General features: G+C 39.4%; 1 protein-coding gene across 1 annotated transcript in view; it reads right to left on the reverse strand.

Moving 5' to 3' along the window:
- Nucleotides 1–13,425, reverse strand: part of KDM4C (lysine demethylase 4C) — a 250,253-nt gene that overhangs the window by 136,661 nt on the left and 100,167 nt on the right. The gene's annotated exons all lie outside the window — the stretch shown is intronic.

The raw sequence follows: 13,425 nt of genomic DNA on the forward strand, positions 1-13,425 counted from the left end.
CCGCCTGGGCACACTGCTGGCTCATGTTTAGACAGCTGTCAATCAGCACCCCCAGGTCTCTCTCTGTTTGGGAGCTCTCCAGCCACTCTGATCCCAGCCTGTAGCTCTGCATGGGGTTGCCGTGGCCAAAGTGCAGCACCCGGCACTTGGACTTGTTAAATGCCATGCCATTGGACTCTGCCCATCTGTCCAGTCAGTCAAGGTCCCTCTGCAGAGCCTTTCGACCCTCTAACTGACCAACATCTGTTCCTAAATTGGTGTCATCTGCAAACTTGCTGATGACTGACTCAACCCCCTCATCTAGATCATCAATGAAGATGTTAAAGAGGATGGGGCCCAGCACTGATCCCTGGGGGACACCACTGGTGAATGGCTGCCAGCTGGATGTGGCACCATTCACCACCACACTCTGGGCTCGGCTCTCCAGCCAGTTCCTAACCCAGCACAGAGTGTTGCTGTCCAAGCCACGAGCTGACAGCTTAGACAGCAGTTTACTGTGGGGGACAGTGTCAAAGGCCTTGCTGGAGTCCAGGTAGACCACATCCACAGGCCTCCCCATGTCCACCAGACGGGTCACCTGATCATAGAAGGAGATCAGGTTGGAGAGGCAGGACCTGCCCTTCCTAAATCCATGTTGGCTCGACCTGATCCCTTGGCCATCCTTCAGGTGCACAGTTATTGCCACCAGGATAATCTGTTCCATCACTTTCCCTGGCACTGAGGTCAGGCTGACTGGCCTGCAGTTTCCAGGTTCCTCCATCCAACCCTTCTTGTGGATGGGGACCACATTTGCCAGTTTCCAGTCATCTGGGACCTCTCCAGTGAGCCAGGACTGGAGGAAAATGATGGAGAGCGGCTTGGCCAGCTCATCTGCCAGCTCTCTCAGCACCCTAGGATGGATCCCATCCGGTCCCATGGACTTGTGAGTGTCCAAGTGGCTCAGCAGGTCCCCAACTAATTCCTCATGGATTTCTGGGGCATCACACTGCTCCCCGATCCTATTACCCAGCTCAGGAGGCCACTCATCCTGAACTCCTGCCTTGCTGTTAAACATTGAGGCAAAGAAGGTGTTCAGGACCTCAGCCTTTTCCTCGTCTTCAGTCACAGTGTTCCCCTCCAGGTCCAATAAGGAGTGGAGGTTCTTCTTGCCCTTCTTTTTAGTGTTGATATATTTGTAAAAATGCTTTTTATTGTCTTTCACAGAGGTGGCCAGCTTCAGTTCCAGCTGGGCCTTTGCCTCTCTAATTTTATTCCTACACAATCCAACAACTTCCTTGAACATACCTCGAGAAGCCTTCCCCTCCTTCCAAAGGTGATACAGCCTCTTTTTTCCCCTTAATTCCTCCAGGAGCTGCTTGCTCATCCAGGCCGGTCGCCTTCCCCGCCGGCTCATCTTTCGGCACGTGGGAACTGCCAGTTCCTGTGCCTTCAAGAGCTCCTGTTTTCTTTCTACAAATAATTCAAGTAGTATCCAGCTGACCCAAAGAACTTTACAGTTACATACAGTCATAGCTTTTACAGCTTCATAATAAAATGCATACGGTACCATGTGAAGTTACAGTTTTGCCCAGGTTTCTCTATGAAGAGGAAGAAACAAGCAAGAGAAAAGAAAATTATGTTTAAGGTCTAGAGGAGCGATATGAAGATGTCACCTGACCTCATATGTAATGCAGATGCTAAAATCACATGCAGCACTTTCCTCATCAACTTTGATCTAGTCCCTGACTTTAGTCCTCTGATGAATTTTTGCCATTTTAATTTTTTTTTTACAAATAGAATTAAAAATAAAGCTAACATTTAGAGTATTAGTTTTTTCACTCTTAGGTGCCAAGACTTCCAGTGGTTTGGAAGAAAATAATTATTTGTCAGCATTCAAATATCAAAGGAGCAAATAAATCAAGAAAGAAAATGTATTCTACAATGGAATTATAATAGTAATCAAGAAGATTCAAATTATATCTAAATAAGGCACAGAATTTCACTCAGCAATCTTTGATCAGTTTCCACTAGATTTTAATAGAACTGCTGCAAACATTTTTTTTTTAAACAAGCAGATATTAAGAATACCATAGAAGCTTGTAGAAGTTGTAAACTTTTAAAAACATGCACTTCTGAGTAAAATGCAATATAGAAACACTATGGTCAACAGTATTACTGAAATTACTTCCTGAAATTACAGGAAGACAGGCTTCTAGGCACCAAAGGGTGGAAATATTTGAAAATATCCTATCAAAAAACAACAGGAGGTATCTTCTGAAAACTAGTTCTACTCATAGTCCCTGAAATAAGCCAACAAAAAATATAAATCTGTTGCTTTGATAAATAATCTGTTCTTCATGGTGTCAGTGACAGGTTTTAATGTTTTTCCTTCATTTCTCATTTGACTGACTTGCAGCTGACAGTTATATGACCTCCTGTTCCCAAGACGAAAACATGACTGAGAGATTCTCTCTAAAGCACAATTAGATGTCATTCCTTTGAAGAAGGCTCTAGGGAAAGATACAAAAGGGACATGCCACTGCCTACCGGAATATTCACAGTGACATTTTCATGGATCACAATAATTTTGGAAGCATCTTTTAGTATTTTTTTAAAGTAAATGCAAAATCAAAGCTGTTGGCTCATTAAGTAAAATTATAGCTCATGTTGCCACAGATGAACATTGCAACATCTGCACTGGAAAGAGTAATTTTCTATATGCAGTAGGATTATTCTGACACATATTCTGCAATCAAAGATTAGTATGACAATTATAATACTTAAGGGAACCTTCTCACGGTTCTTTGGCATCTCAATTAACATCATCAACATCACCAGTACTGCTATTATTAATCCCATAATAAAGATACAGTTAGGAGGTAAGCATTCCAAACAACAGTTTTTAGTCACTGCAAACCTTTATGACAAGGAATTGGAAAAAAAATGTTTCAGCAGCTTTAACAAATTAGTATAACTAATTGTGAGATATAGTTGCAATATGAGAGAATTACCTAGAAAGACACACTCAGCCAAACAGCTGCCAAACAGAAAGGGACCTGGGGGTGCTGACTGACAGCCGCCTAAACATGAACCAGCAGTGTGGCCAGGTGGCCAAGAAGGCCAATGGCATCCTGGCATGCATCGAAAATAGTGTGGCCAGCAGGAGCAGGGAAGTCATTGTGTCCCTGTACTCTGCATTGGTTAGGCCTCACCTTGAGTACTGTGTCCAGTTCTGGGCCCCTCAGTTTAAGGACATTGAGACACTTGAACATGTCCAGAGAAGAGTAACAAGGCTGGTGAGAGGCCTTGAGCACAAGCCCTATGAGGAGAGGCTGAGTGAGCTGGGATTGTTTAGCCTGGAGAAGAGGAGGCTCAGGGGAGAACTTATTGCTCTCTACAACTTCCTTAAGGGTGGCTGTAGACAGGAGGGGATTGGTCTCCTCCCAGGCAACCAGCACCAGAACAAGGAGACACAGTCTCAAGCTGCACCAGGGGAAGTTTAGGCTCGAGGTGAGGAGAAAGTTCTTCACTGAGAGAGTCTTTGCCACTGGAATGGGCTGCCCAGGGTGGTGGTGGAGTCACCGTCCCTGGAGGTGTTCAAGAGGGGATTGGACGTGGCACTTGGTGCCGTGGTTTAGTCATGGGGTCTGTGGTGACAGGTTGGACTTGATGATCTTTGAGGTCTCTTCCAACCTTGGTGATTTTGAGATTCTGTGATTCTGATTTATTTCAAATACATACTATTACTACGTACTTGCTATTATTATTGTGGTGGTGAGAGGTTCAGTTCTCACACACACACAAAGAAACCACAGCTAACTCAGTCGGAGAAGCAAAAATATGGATAAGCTATATTTACAAGCAGAATGAGATGCAGTGAATATATACACAATATACAGTATTTACAACATATACAGAAATATATAGCAAAGAACGTAACACAGAAAAAACACTTTCTCTCCTCCAGCCAAGAGGGTCCCCCCAACCATAACCCCCTCTTCCCCTACCTCCCTTTTTTTTCCCAAAAAGGGTTAGAGAGAGAAAAAGGTAATTATTAAGAGTAAATTCTGTTAGCTCAAAGCATATGCAAGAATTAGTTTCTTATCTGTTAGTTGAAGGTCAGCACCTGCCAGCACAGACAGAACACAGCTGTTGCTCAGAGAGACTGTAACAGACAGACAGACTGAACTGACTGAGATTCAAACTAAACTAAAGCTAAAAATTTAAAGTTGCATTCTACCAATCTACCAATGAAATTCATTTAGATTTACCTTTGTTTTCATTCTTATACCAAAACATTCAGCCAGTGTTCCGGTAACTGTCTCTTTCTTAAAGGCACAGCCTAAAACTGTCACAACTATGTACAAAAAAAGTTATAAATTATTCCCATTTTGGACTCTGATTCAGGCAAATTTAAAGGAATACAAGCTTCTAGACTTACACACACTTTAATACCTGGGTATTCTTATCCTAACTGCTCTCACTGAGGTAGCTGTAGAATTCACATTTTGACAGTCATCATATTGACCCACTAAAGTCTACATTAATATCTAAGAACAGTTCCTGAAAAACACTTTATATCATTAAGAGTTAAGTGAATGTCTTATGAGTTTTTCTAGTACACCATCAGTAATACTAAACTCAGAGTCACTAGATTTTTTAAATTAACATTAAGTAATCCATTCTGTAAAGAATATACTGTTTTGCTGCAAGAGAAACAAAAAAGATTATTTATCTTATTATTTGACTAACAGAATGTGAGTAGTATTTCTCAGTTTCACAGCTCTAAGTGTGGGAATCTATATCCAGACCCAAGACTTTGGGATCTGCATTCTTATCTTTCAGTTCAATGAAGTATACCTGATGATCTACCTTCTAAGATGTGAAATTATGTCATTCTCCGTGAAAATATCTTGTCCTCAACCTAAACATCAGGTCTGATACTATAGTTTTACTGTATTTAACATATTAAACCTAAAATATCCTGAGTATTTTGGACACTTTGCACTCGGTATTGGATTTTGTAATCAAAATATGATTCTTCATAATATCTTAGAATTCTACTCAGAATTCTACTCTTCCAAAGTATTAATTGATGGAGAACAGTAGTACTTTGTACACTAATTTTTTGTCCTTTCTTTCCATAATCACTTCAGAAAAAACAAGGCACCTACATCGTATTACATCTGCACAGTACAGCTAAACTCTTGTGGAACATGCATGAGAACAACAGTTAAGAGAACAGATTTTTATAAAACATATGTGACAGGTTAGGCTGTGTCTTTAAGAAAAGGACAGCTGCAGAATTCTCTAGCTGAATGTTTAGGTGTTAAAAGGTAAACAAAGATTAATTCTAAATGAATTTCATTGGTCAGATGTGAGATGTACCACAGCAAATATCGCTCACATTGTTTTCTCTCACTCACTCCAGCTCCAGCTTCAGGCTGCTCTGACTTTTGTTCTTGGCCAGACTGCACGCATGTCAACCCTGAACTGCAAACTGATAAGAATAACTAACTGTCTTAACAACTGCTTAATATCCTTTTTTCTCTCTTTCTCCTTTTTCACCTAATTAACCACTAGGGGAAATGGGAGGAGGGGGAGCGAGGTTTGGGGGGAACCTGAGGGGGGATTCTCCTCGGGAGGATCTGTGCTTGTGTTATTTCCTGTAAATTCTTGCGTAATATTGTAAATACTGTATATTTTGTACATATTTATTGCATTCCATTGCAGAGTGTAGGTTTGCTTGTAAAATACAGCTTTCCATTCATTCCTCTGGCTGAGTTTAGCTGTGTTTCATTGTTAGTGCACATGGGGACGAAAGCGTCACACCACTACAACATAAAACCAACAAATTTGCAGAAAGAGGCAACAATTAGGCTGCTGACCTTCTCTATATGCTATGCCCGTCCCAATCCACAGAGCATACCCTAAAAAAATATTTAGCCAAGCTATTTTTCACTGATACACCTTCCTATTTATGATGATTACAGATTTTTTCATGTACAGTGGCAATGATGTAGGTATTAGAGAGAAACATTTTAAATAATGTTGATTATTCTAAGCCTAAGTTCAACTGACTATTTCACCCATGAGAACCATGTTCAAACAATGTAAAAAGTATGCTTTGATAAACAACATTTTTAAGGTGCTGCAACTGGAACTGCTTCCGGTAGATTACCTGTAAAAGAAATGTTTGATAGGCACTGTTTGTCACGAGGACAGGATTTAACAAATCCAGGTAACAATAACTGTTCCTCACTATGGAATCAAGCAGTTACATATTTTCACACCAACCTTCTGGCAACTTGTAGGCAGTGTTGCAGAAACCTTCGATACTAGTTAGCCATTTGTGCAAGCATCAATAAAGCAACTCTTCCTTTGCTAAGTCATAGGCAGTACATTGACTTTTCCCTGACACAACCAGTCCAAATAACAGAGACGAATTCAAAACACCACTCTTAAAATGTTCTTTTTACAAACATTCTGTGATGTTCTGGGTAAACAATAGAAAAATATTTCTAGAAATATTTCTCATTTGTATTCATACAGGCATAAGCAAATAGTCTCAAAAATTTATAAAATAGTCCAATATTTCAAATAGCCTACCAAGAAGTATCTGTTTTTCTTGATCCCGATCTCCAATTTATTTTACAATTATACATAAGGCCACCTAACACATTCCTATACAAAAAAAAAAAAAAAAAAAATTAAGAAGTTTTTAAAAATCTATTTACATTAAGTGGAACTGATTCCATCAGCATCAGATGCCATGGAAATAAATGTGTTGATTTTCCTCCAAATCCTTTGAAACCTGAGCAACAGAACATGTGACAGGTCACAGCTGAAATAACCCTATCTTTTCTTGAATGTTCCACCTTTATCTTTCCTGCCTGTTACACCTTGATTTTAATCTTTTTTTCCTTTATGTGACCCAGAAATCACTGAATGAAGTATGACTTAGGTGTGAAGATGAGAAAACTGATGAAAATAAAAAGGAATCTAGCCATTACCCTATAATCCATGAACTTGCTAGAGACAGATAAAGATTAGAATAGAAATTTTTATGCAAGAGGTAATTCTACAGGTTTTGTTGACCTCTGATTTTGGTCTGCATCTGCAGCCCAAATTCTCCTTTTTAACTCACATTCACTTCTCTGTGCATACCTGATGCCTATACACAGAAAACCTTTGCCTGGAGTCTTTAACTCTCTGCTGTGTATCAGCTGCCCTTGCTCCATCCTTCTCTTAGATCTGCATTGTTTCCATTGGACCTCTGGATTCAATTTCCTCAAATCTAGAATATGAAGAATTCTGTCCCTTAACTGAAACTGTCTCATAATTCCTGTATTTTAAACTGGAAGGATTCTGAGCCTGTGAAGTTATAATTTGTCTTAAAGAAATTCATCTGTCTGCAGCAGACCTGAATTAACCATTTCTAAATTATCTCCTGAAGCAAGAAAACAAACACTGTGCCACAGTGTGTGTGTTTAGATATATAAATATAGAGATATATAGACAGATAGAGATATATATAATAAACAGTAACTTGTAGCTATGCAATACCTAACTAATACAGGCCCATTACCATGTCATTTCTCATCCCGATTACACAAATTCCAGATTTATCACATTATCATGATCACAGATTTACTTACAGAAACTTTACTACTATCAAGCATACAAAAGGAATTCACAAATGGCCCAATACAGCGATTCCAAACAATTACATATATCCAAAGCTCACTAATTACAGTATAGATGCAACATATTGTAAGTAAGATGTCACTGTAACAGGAAACTCAATAAGGAAATATTCCTTCTCTATTCCAAATAAAATCATCAGGATGTCAATTTTAGAATTCCTACATACCAGCTGGGAAAAGCCTCACATTAGAAATCCACATACTACAGATTAAAGAGAGTTCTGAAAAGCCAGGCACTGACATACATCTGGTATAAATACACAAGCTGAGGAATAAAGCCTTGGAATCACTGCTGGCTCATGTTCAGCCGTTCTGTTATTTTGGAGCATTGTTTACTGGATAAAATAAACTCTCACATATACTGCATTATTTAACTTACTTTTCTGGCACAATTAATACATCTGTGCATCACTAGTTCCAGCAAATCAAATTATTTTCAGGACTTTCAGAATACCTTTTTAAATTCAGGTTCAGATTAAACAATAACTGAAGATTCACACTAATATAAGCAGATGAGTATGGACATATTTTTTAACATAATTCAAACATAACAGAGCTCTAAACCTACCTGTCATTATAAAAATTTATGGTTGCATTTGCACACAGTCATGCCCACAGACAGATCATATTGAAAAATAAGTACTACAAAGAATCATTTAAAGATTACAAATGTGCCTTCCTTCTGAATCAGAGCACAGCAAATGGAGTAGTAACCTGCCCTTATATTAAAACAATGATAAATTACCTTTTAAAGTTTGGAAAATGTATTTTTCTGAACGTTTTGAGGATATTCTGAAATGTCATGATATATTCTTTTTTTGTTAGGTTTCACCTTTTATTATCTAAGAACATTGTACTAAGGGATGTTAAAACCATCAAATTAACGCAGTACATAATGACATCCACCTGGGGAAAAGAGAAGGAAGCAATGAAATTCCAAAGAGAGAGAAAAGATGTGGCCCATCATATTCCTTAAGTTCCTCTAGGGCATATGGTAAATTCTTGTAAAAGCTCATTTTTTTGAGACTTAGAAGCTCGACGTTCATTACTCGTGTACATCTTGTAGCTTCTGCAGACACTGAGTCAAACAGCAGGCTGAATTAATTGTTTTGTTTATATACCAATCACCTCATTGCTCCAATTATTAAGCATTATTCTTAACTGAAAATTCAGAGAATGAGAACTACAATAATTAACATTAACCAATATGTTATAGATTGACAATCTACTGAATAATTTTTGATGATATGGCACGTAATGAAAATTTCTGTCTCCTTTAATTCTTATTTCATTTATTCTCTTGCTCAGCAAGGCAGAACACTATTCTGAAAACCCTATACACCTTCCAAAAGATAATGAAAAAATCTTTAGTTTCATACACCTTCACTCTGGGAATTTCAGAATGCTTTGCAAATATTTATGGTTTTTTCCTGAAAACAGAGAAGCAATCAGACAACAAAAATGCTTGTTTGTCAAGGTCACAAACCAAGACACAATCAGAACTGCAACTAGAATATACCCGATTTTTACATTTTTTGCTCCCTGTGTTAGGCCTTATTAACTATACAGAGAAAAAGAGAATTTTTTTTCCACATCTCAAAGCAACATTTTTTCCAAGGCTCTCCTCTACTATTCTGATTCTATTACAAAGAGAATGAACAAAAAGGGGGCAGAAAAATAATAGTGAAAAAAAAAAAAAATGGTCCTACCATGTATTTTAAAAGGTAGTAAAACCCTAGAAATTCCTAATAATCTGCAACTATCTACTTATATTACTTCCTCTTTAACAGAAGATGGAAAGAAAAGAAACTTGCTATACAATGTTCTACTGCTGTTTAAAACCAAACTAAGTCAGCTACGGACTACTGTTTTATTACTCACACACACACGAAAAAAAAAAATCCAAAATCACAAGCAAACAAACAAAAAACACCAAAAATAACACCACCAAAAAAAAACCCACTATACCACCCACAACCTCCAACCCTCAAAAAAATGTTTTTTTACAAAAAGCTATTCTGTCAGACAATGCAAAGAAAAAGTACTGAATTAAATTAAACTTCAAAAGGAAGAATGGAATCTCCTCACAACCCAACTCTTGTAGTTAGTATTCTGGAACACTGGGCTCAACTAATAAAATTACTCAAATACATACTCAAATACATAACTGGCTAAAATATGAATCAAGAGTCAAACCAGAGCATTTTGTATTTTACCTATCTCAAAGAGGAAACAGTAGCTGAACCAAAGGAAAATTCATTGCATGAAGAATGCTTCCGAAACAGGCTGAAACGAAACATTTTTGGAAGAAATGGAATGTTTCCATTGACTAAAGCTCTCATACTAAAAGACAGATTCACTGATGTGAAGTCCCTTCTAGCAAACACTGGTTTGTCAACAAATACATCATTGTCACTGAGGATCCTAGAGAAACATCTGCCAACAGTCATGGAAAATTGAACCCATTCCTAGAAAATAGGAGTTTCCAGATAACAAATGTGATAGACAACAGGAAAGGCTCAGTGTAAACAGAGATTGTACTCAATTTAAACACCTAATGAAAGGGAAAAAAGAAAAAGAAAAAAGAAAAAAGAAAAAAGAAAAAAGAAAAAAAAACAACCCACCACCACCCACAACATTCAAAGTAACAGAATTTCCTTTCACTCAAGTGAAAAAAGAAATGAAGAAACAATGATCTTGACAACACAGGCCTTTCTGACTTATTGTTTCTGAAGGAGTGACAGTCCCATGAAGGACCTGACAGAAGATGATGATCAACATTCTTACTTTAGATAATTTACCATGCCCTAGAGTTAAGAAAATAAACATTACTTCACTATTCACTGAAGTGGCTATATTGCTGCAGTGATCATAGTTACTATGCTGTCCACTATGGATACAAGGCAGAAATTTTCCAAAAAAAAAAGACCTAACAATTCCATTCCAGTACTGGTCAAGCTTTACAGAGAACCAGAGCACAATAACTCTGCCACTATACCAGACACATCTATTTAATTTGTTTATATATTCATCGGACAATGAAAAAGCAAAGTTAGAGCAAAATAAGTATCCCCAAGTGTTACCACAGATAAGAACAAATATGAAACTGGTATATGGAGCTCAGTGTGGAGCATGAAGTCTCATAGTAGATAAGAAATTGAAAACCATTTACCAACGTAACAGAATTATTTGCCATGTCTTTGGTCCAACATATTTTTTAAACCAGTCTGTAACAGGACTGCTATCAATCCGTTAGATCTTTGTCTTACAAAAGCCTAGTGTAGCTGAATCTCCAAATATCAGTATTAACTGGAATAAGAGTATTGATTTCCCATCAGCTTCTTCAGAAGTAGGCTAGATGGTAAATTTTGTTCTGAGAATCAAAGTTCAGGATTGCAGAGAACTATTGCCATATACTGCTGGACACTAAAATAACTTCAGAACCAAAATTGTACAGCTATGTAAAAATAACAGTCACATACATCCATGGCCTTTCTCTCACACTCATACATCCACACAAGATCTTCCTGTCACACTCTGAAGTTGGGAACATTGCACAACCAGAGACCTGAGTGATTGCAAAGCATAAAAATATCATTACTTTCTTGGTTATGTGTCCTTGGTGTTAGGACATCGTGAAGAAGCATGTTCAAACCATGCGAAGTGTGCTTTAACAAAATTCTCCTTACCATGCTTCAGTATTTTTAAAACTGCACACAATTAAACATGTGAGCTAACTGCCAAACTATCTAAAACACTACTCTAATATTAGTAGGGCAAAAGGGTGAGAAAGGTGGCTTCTAAGCTTCTCAAGCAAGGGTAAAGACCATAACGAGGAAAGTGACAAAAACGTTACTAAATGCTTATCTGTACAAGTAGATTCAGAAGGCATCACATTGTTATGATGACCGCTCTTATTAAATTGTATGCTTAGTTTAGGGTTTGTTTTTTTTCCTTTTTCAATTAAACAGAGTGCAGTTAGGAGTAGGTGCCATATTATTCATTTTGGGTGGCTGCAGAAAATAAAATTATCATTTATCATTTAAGATCTTATATGCCTTCTTGCAACAATTACACGCTAAAATAATCAGAACTGCCATCAGCCAATTGTTTCTTATGTATTGACAAAAGATGGGGATTCTGCTTGTGAGAGAGTGACAATGTGATGTGCTGCTTATTGAATTTTTCTGCCAAATGAATAGAAGAATCACAGGATGTATCTGGTTGGAAGAGACTTCCAAGATCATCCAGTCCAACCCTAAACCCAGCACTGAAGGGTCAATACTAAACCATGTCCCTGAATGCCAGGGACACACTGTGTGAACACGCTGATTCTGCCACTGCCCTGGACAGACCATTTCCATGTTTGATAACCCTTTCACCGAAGCAGTATTTCCATGTTTCCATGTTTGATAACCCTTTCACTGAAGCAGTATTTCCTAATATCCAGCATAAACATCCCCTTGTAACCACTTCCTCTAGCCCTGTCAATTGTCATCAAGGAGAAGAGGCTGGCCCCCTCCTCACTCCAGCCTCCCTTGAGGCATCTGTAGAGAGCCATGAGGTCTCCCCTCAGCCTCCTCTTCTCTAGACTGAACAACCTCAGCTCATTGAGACACTTCTATTAGGTCATGTGCTCCAGGCCCTTCACAAGCTTCATTGCCCTTCTCTAAACAAGCACCAGCACCTCTCAATATCCTCCCTATAGTGAGGGGCCCAGAACAGAACATAATACTCAAGGTGTGGCCTTATCAGTGCTGAGTACAGGGAGATGACCACCTCCCTGTTCCGGCTGGCCACAGTTTCTAATACAAGCCAGGATGGAATAGAATAGAATAGAATAGAATAGAACAGAATAGAATAGAATAGAACAGAACAGAACAGAACAGAACAGAACAGAACAGGTTGGAAGAGACCTTCAAGATCATCGTGTCCAACCGACCATCCAACAGCACCCAACCAACTAAACCATGCAACCAAGCACCCTATCAAGTCTCCTCCTGAACACCTCCAGTGATGGTCACTCCACCACCTCCCTGGGCAGCCCATTCCAATGGGCAATCACTCTCTCTGTGTAAAACTCCCTCCTAACCTCCAGCCTAAACCTCCCCTGGCACAGCCTGAGACTGTGTCCTCTTGTTCTGGTACTGGTTGCCTGGGAGAAGAGACCAACCTCTGCCTGTCTACAACCCCTCTTCAGGTAGTTGTAGAGAGTGATAAGGTCACCCCTGAGTCTCTTCTTCTCCATGCTAAGCAACCCCAGCTCCCTCAGTCTCTCCTCATAGGGCTTGTGCTCCAAGCCCCTCACCAACTTTGTTGCCCTTCTCTTGACACACTGCAGCAAGTCAACATCCTTCCTAAACTGAGGGGCCCAGAACTGGACACAGTACTCGAGGTGCGGCCTAACCAGTGCAGTGTACAGGGGCAGAATGACCTCCCTGCTCCTGATGGCCATACTGTTCTTGATGCAAGCCAGGATGCCATTGGCCCTCTTGGCTGCCTGGGCACACTGCAGGCTCATGTTCAGCCTACCATCAACCAGCACCCCCAGGTCCCTCTCTGTCTGGCTGTTCTCCAGCCACTCTGACCCCAGCCTGTAGCACTGCATGGGGTTGTTGTGGCCAATGTGCAGCACCCAGCACTTGGATGTGTTATATCTCATGCCATTGGACTCTGCCCATCTGTCCATTCTGTCGAGGTCCCTCTGCAAAGCCTCTCTACCCTCCGGTAGATCAACTCC

The sequence above is a fragment of the Dryobates pubescens genome, chromosome Z (genome assembly GCF_014839835.1).
Source record: "Dryobates pubescens isolate bDryPub1 chromosome Z, bDryPub1.pri, whole genome shotgun sequence".
Lineage (NCBI taxonomy): Eukaryota > Metazoa > Chordata > Aves > Piciformes > Picidae > Dryobates > Dryobates pubescens.